The sequence below is a fragment of the Mesoplodon bidens genome (assembly GCF_964165515.1).
Source record: "Mesoplodon bidens genome assembly, chromosome: 12".
Classification (NCBI taxonomy): domain Eukaryota; kingdom Metazoa; phylum Chordata; class Mammalia; order Artiodactyla; family Ziphiidae; genus Mesoplodon; species Mesoplodon bidens.
The window spans coordinates 24,122,456-24,129,257 of NC_138168.1; the positions used below are offsets into that span (position 1 = coordinate 24,122,456).

At 40.6% G+C, this 6,802-nt stretch overlaps 1 long non-coding RNA gene across 1 annotated transcript; it reads right to left on the minus strand.

Moving 5' to 3' along the window:
• Nucleotides 1-3,576: 3,576 nt before the first annotated feature.
• Nucleotides 3,577-5,800, minus strand: LOC308625968. Its single transcript, XR_014017174.1, has 3 exons — nt 5,521-5,800; nt 5,082-5,274; nt 3,577-4,737 (listed from the first exon to the last, which is right to left on the minus strand). It is a non-coding gene; the product is annotated as an uncharacterized lncRNA (long non-coding RNA).
• Nucleotides 5,801-6,802: the final 1,002 nt, after the last annotated feature.

Below are 6,802 nucleotides of genomic sequence, written 5' to 3' on the forward strand. Positions count from 1 at the left end.
CAGAAGGGCTTCCCTGGTGGCGCAGTGGTTGAGAGTCCGCCTGCCGATGCAGGGGACACGGGTTCGTGCCCCGGTCCGGGAAGATCCCACATGCCGTGGAGTGGCTGGGCCCGTGAGCCATGGCCGCTGAGCCTGCACGTTCGGACCCTGTGCTCTGCAACGGGAGAGGCCACAGCAGTGAGAAGCCCACGTACCGTGCAAAAAAAAAAAAAAGAAACCCCACAGAAAACCATCATACTTTATGGTGAAAATAGTGAATGATTTCCACCTCAATTTTAGAAGAACATAAGGATGTCTACTATCATCATTTCTATTTACTTTTGCACTGAAGATCTTCTGTTGAAGAAATATTTGCCTACCCCAGGTCATCTACAGGATGCAAAAAGTACTAAACATAAAAGAAAGATTGAGAATCTATGTTGAAAATAATGACCTAGCCAAAGAAGAACTCACTGATTTCTGGACAAAATTTTGACTACAATTGGCATTTAATTTTTTTTTTTTTTTTTTTTTTTTTTGCGGTACACGGGCCTCTCACTGTTGTGGCCTCTCCCGTTGCGGAGCACAGGCTCCGGACGTGCAGGCTCAGTAGCCATGGCTCACGGGCCCAGGCACTCCGCGGCATGTGGGATCTTCCCAGACCGGGGCACAAACCCGTGTCCCCTGCATCGGCAGGTGGACCCTCAACCACTGCGTCACCAGGGAAGCCCAGCATTTAATTTTTAAAGTTGTGATGTTCTTTGAAATACATCTGCCTATCTTGGCCTTGTAAAGTGAACTATGGAAGCCTTAATCCTAATCACAACAATATATATATATATATATATATATTTTTTTTTTTTTTTTTTTTTTTCGGTACACGGGCCTCTCACTGTTGTGGCCTCTCCCGTTGTGGAGCACAGGCTCCGGACGCGCAGGCTCAGAGGCCATGGCTCCCGGGCCCAGCTGCTTCGCGGCACGTGGGATCTTCCCAGACTGGGGCACGAACCCGCGTCCCCTGCATCGGCAGGCGGACTCTCAACCACTGCGCCACCAGGGAAGCCCACAACAATATATTTTGAGAACTGGGATTTTCAACACTGTGACCATCCAAACAGAAGATCAAAACTGACTGGCTTCCCAACATGCATGCATGTTGCCTTGACAAAGGACCTCCCCATAGTTTAATTCTCTTATTCAAGCTAAGCAACTACTGCCTTCACACTAATGTCTTCAAAAAATAAAACCTAGTTTACCTTGCCAATATTTTAAATGTTTTTTGTCATTTAATGTGTTAATAAAGAATACATGTATTACTATAACACAAACTTTTAAATATTTTGATAATTATATTTCACTATAATTAGTTTATTTTGTAATCCAATTTATCTTATGCATTTAAAACATTATTAGGAGAAGAGTCCATAGGCTTCGCCAGACTGGCAAAAGGTCCATTGCACCGATAACCTTCAGAACCTCTTGAGGCTGGAAGCTCAGCCTCTGTGCACCGGTGCTGAATCAAATCTCAGAGACAGAGTTTTGGGTGAAGTAGAAAAGAATAGCTCTACTGCTTTGCCAGGCAAAAGGGGACACAGCGGCCTCCTGCCCTGAAAAACTGTATATCCCAACCCAGGAGGATCTGATGAAGAGTTTTATAGCAACGGTTCAAGGGTAGGGTTGCTGATGAGATTAGGGTGTGTGCAGGGCCTGCACTCCTCTAATCTTGTCTCAGGTAATCTTCTGGATGAGTTTCTCTGGTTCCTTTAATGTAGCCTCAGGCGGTCTTCCTCTGGTGTGAAAAATGCTGACATCTTAAAGAGCTTAAAGACATTGCTGTGTGTATCCCTTGAGGGGGGACCAGGACCCCGCCCCAAGGCTGCACTACAGTTTCCTGGCTTCCCTCCCCCATCCTTGCATCCCCTCCCTTCCCAGATTAGCAACTGTTGGAATCTGCCCCTTAGAACCCAGGGAAGGTCGTGGAGGCTGGAGTCCTACAAGAAACAGGGGACAGAAAGGCTTCCCTGCCCAGGAGCCCCACAGGGTCCCACTCAGTTTCACTCTGAGCTGGAAAGGTTGCGTTGGTGTGGAAATAAGTGTGGCCTGGCAGCTCACGGTTTTTCTGAAAGGAAGTTGGAATAGACTGCCTTTAATGAAGACAGCAGCATGCCCTCCGGTTATTGGAACCATCATGGGCAATCTCATGAGATTACTTATGATGTGAGTCTCCCATCACAGTAATTGGAAGACCACTTGCTGCTTCTTATAAAGTCAATGATCTCATCTACTAGCACTGATTTGGGCCATACAGCTACCTAGATTCTTTTTTTTTCTTTCTTTTTTCTTTCTTTTTTTTCAGTGATCTCATCTACTAGCACTGATTTGGGCCATACAGCTACCTAGATTCTTTTTTTTTTTTTCTTTCTTTTTCTTTCTTTTTTTTCAATGATCTCATCTACTAGCACTGATTTGGGCCATACAGCTACCTAGATTCTTTTTTTTTTTCTTTCTTTCTTTTTCTTTCTTTTTTTTCAATGATCTCATCTACTAGCACTGATTTGGGCCATACAGCTACCTAGATTCTTTTTTTTTTCTTTCTTTCTTTCTCTTTCTTTTTTTTTTTTTTGACCCTGATAGGATGCCCAGAACCCTATTTACAGTTGTTATAACAATGATTTCACACCATCAAGGACAGGGTGATCACCTTGGCCACTTCCCCAGATTGATGTTACACACATTGCCTAATTCTTATGTTTACTTGTACCTTTTAGCCCCAGACATGGAATCAGTTGTTTGTTTTAGAGGAAAATAGTACTAGAGATCATAGTACTGGACATTAGCGTGTGTCATGGGGTGATATTGCTCCTGGGCGATTTTACTGGAAGAGCTAAACAGGTTTTTCTTTTAAAGGAATGATTTAATATTGACATTTCCAATCCAGTTGTAACAGGTCGGTGCTCCTATTAAAATTTTTGATTTCCTCTAAACTGAATATCTTGTACTTATCTTTTTCCTGATAAAATTAATATAATTATTTACTTTATCCCACAATTTAATTTTTAAAAAATACAGTATCAGTACAAATCTCAATTCTGAATACAGTTCAGAACTTTCTATAATTCCTTTTGGTTTTAGATGGTAGCTGGTTTTAGCTACTAATAGAAGGATGTCCTCTATTTTGAAATAATGGGAAAACCCTAGCAGATAAATAATAATTTATTTGTCATCATCCTCTGGTCCATCTATAATGACTTAATAGTTATAAATACAAGAGTGATATGATTTCTAACTAAATAAACCAATTCTAACTCTTACTGTTTAATTTCTAGTAACATCAAAATTCTTATGTTCTAGTATATATTTTTTTAACTTTGTTACATCCTGGTCTTATCTCCAAAGATTTTAAATTTTGCACACTTTTCATACCTATAAACTTTTGTCGTTTTAAATGTGCAACATTCTCTCATAAATTTAAAATATAATAACTTATTCTAAAGTGTAGCATATCCATCCAAATGATTCTCCCAGTTAGTATTATTAGTATTATTTTAACCAATGCCCATCAAAATTTTTAATTTTCCTGCAGAGAAGGTACCTACTACCAATTAGCAAGAAACAATGCAATACAGGCTTTTGAGGTTTTGTTCAAAAGATTCCTGGGTGAAATTCACATTATCAGGATCCTTATTTTAATTACAGATAAACATAGTGTAGAATTGCAAATTCTCAAAAGTCACTGAATAAATACAAATATCGGTTACTTTAAAATTATGAGTTCAAATTCCCCCAAGCCAATTTAAAATATTATAATATATAACCAAAGCATACGAAAGGAAAAAACAAAAACAAAAAATAAACACTGACTGTAAAATGAATCTTACTCAGAATGTTCAAGAGGAAAATTTTATAGATTCATATAAGTCCAGGGTCCTGCTAGAACTATTTCCTTCTTAAAAGACACTATTTTTTCCCATTATAATACACTTTAATTGCAACTGAAATCCCATGTTTTATCACATTTGCATAGTATTTAGCATTTTTGGTTTTAGTGTAAAAATCCAAATACTGTACACCAAATTTCCAATTTTTCACTCTGTAATAACTGCATGTATCACTACAGAATGAAACACAAAATTATATTCTTTAAAATCAAGGTAAATCCATAGATCTCTCCAGTTTTATTGCAATGTTTAAAAAAAAAACTTGAAATTTAAAGGGCATTTGATACAAAAATCCTCAAATTTGGAAAAAACAGTTTTGGCAGAAAAAGAAATATTATTTTTAAATGAGCATATTGCCAAAGAATGGCAACTCTCTGCTCCTTTTTAGAATCTAGTTTTTTGCCTTTGGAAGACTGGAAGACCTTGGTCTCATGCCAAGCTTCTTATCAATTCTTTGGTTTCTTCTTATTGGCCCCAATATAAATTCCCTTCTTGAGCTTTAAACTCTGCTGGGGGAGAAAAAGGATCATTGCTTTAAAAACAGTTTAATTCACCTAACTGTTATAATTTCATTCACAGACATTCTGGCTAAAAATCATCAAGTACATGAAATCAAAATGGCCCCGTCCATGGTCTTCTTCCCACAGCAGCTCGGCGTGGCCTGGGCGGCACCTGGAGCAACACAGATTGGGGGGCAGCTGGACCAGGGCATGCATTCCAGTGTAAGACCCTTCAAGGGGTACTTTTACATTTTCCTTATCTTCCCTCTGCTGCCAAGGATCCTGGGGCTTAGCTGTTTCCAGTTGAGGAAGCCTCCATCCTGCCAGAAGAAAAGAGTTCAGGTGGGGAAGAATATGTCCTCTTCTGTGGTTTAAAAAACTAAAAATAAAATCCCTATGTGCCTTCTGCCAGCTGGCATGGACCTCCTGGCTTGTCTCTCCACTATCTTCCCTCCTTTGACCCAAGGGCAAATCTAAACCCCTTACATTGGCCCTCAAGGACTGTATGACTCAGCTTCTGCTCCCCCCTGAGGGGTCACATGTACGCCCCCGTGCATCATGTTTTGTGATTGCTTCGTTCTGCTTTCATGTATAGTTTCCTAGGGCCGCCATAACAAAGTACCACAAACTGAGTGGCTTCAACGACAGAAATTTACTGGCTCACTTTTCTGGAGGCTAGAACAAGATCAAGGTGTCAGCAGAGTTGGTTCTCTCTGAGGACTGTGATGGAAGGATTTGTTCCATGCCTTTCTTCTAGCTTCTGATGGTTTGCAGGCAATCTCTGGCGTTCCTTGGCTTGTAGAAGCATCACCTTGCTATCTGCCTTCAAGTTTATGTAGTGTTCTCCCTGTGTGCGTCTTGATTAAAAAACAAATTCAACTGAGTAAATTTTAAAGATCTTATTGGCTCTATTCAAACATTCATGAATCAAGCAGCATCCAATCTAGTAGATGGAAAAGCTTCCTGAAGAGTTATACAAGGCAAGAGATTTTATAGGCAGAAGGGAGCAGGAATAAAGAAGTTGCAGGAGACAAAACAGCAGATTGGTTATTGCAAGATTACTTTCCTTATAGGGAGTGGCAGGGGCCTGCCAGGCAGATTACCTGACTGGTGCTGGTCAGGCTATTCCTGATTGATTGGTGTAAGATTCCATTTCTGGGAGAGCCGAAACTGTAATTAAGTCTTGGTTTCGTGACTTGGGGCTCAGCATAAGTGGCTCCACTTGGGGCCTCTTGTCTGTTTTCAACAGTCTTCACTATGTCTTCCTTCTATGTGCGCCCGTCTCTGTGTCCAAATTTCCCTAATAAGTACACCAGTCATACTGGATCAGGGCCCAGTCTAATGACCTCATTTTCTCTTGATACCTCTATAAAGACTGTATTTCCAAATAAGGTCACATTCTGAGGTCCTGGAGGTCACAGTTGGTGGGACACAATTCAACCCATAACACTTTGGCCTCCTCTGACACCTGTCATATAGTAAGTGTTCAGTAAGTATTTGCTGAATAAATGAACAAATAGTTTCCAATCCCAATTCCTATGGACGTCTCTCAAACCAAGTAAAATATGAACTGAGCACACACTACAGGCAAAGCACTGGATACAATTTTATTTGTTATTGAAGATATTAACAATCCTGCTTGGAGTTCTCCCTAATTCTAAAGCATGAGTGCCTACACACTTGGGGAACAGACACCAAGTTATGTTACAAGAATTTGGAAGAAAAGTTAATTTTTGCCCCAGCACATTAAGGACTTCAAATGGACATAAACATCTTGGAAGATTTTCTGAAGAGCTAGGAAATAAATATCTAGGGCTCTTGGTAAATGGAAACTGCTAAGCAAGAACAGCTCTTAACTTGTTCCCTGCTAAACGGAGAACGAGGCTCCCAGAGTTTTCCCTTTAAGAACTGCAACAGCTCTTGGACTTCACTGGTGGTCCAGTGGCTAAGACTCCACGTTCCCAATGTAGGCAGCCCGGGTTCGATCCCTGGTCAGGGAATTAGATCCCGTGTGCCGCAACTAAGACCTGACACAGCCAAATAAATAAATAAATAAATGTTCAAAAAAAAAAAAAAACCCAAAGAATCGCAGTAGCTCTCAAAGTGATCCTCTGGTATAAAATGGAGTAAGGATTTACATTTTTCTGTGCACCTTTCTTTTTCTTCCTGATGTTTTGGTAGGATCTAACGGAAGGATGTACTTGAATTCTCTGGACTCTGAATCCAGCAACATGGCACTACATACTGTAGAAGCAGAAGGGGCCTAGAGGCAACAGTGATATTCAAACCTGTCCACTTAGGGCCACAGAGGATTCTGTCTCAGGAGTGTCACAGGTCCTCCTGCCTGCGGGAAAAGCATCACAATCCCACCTGGAGGAAGAAAGG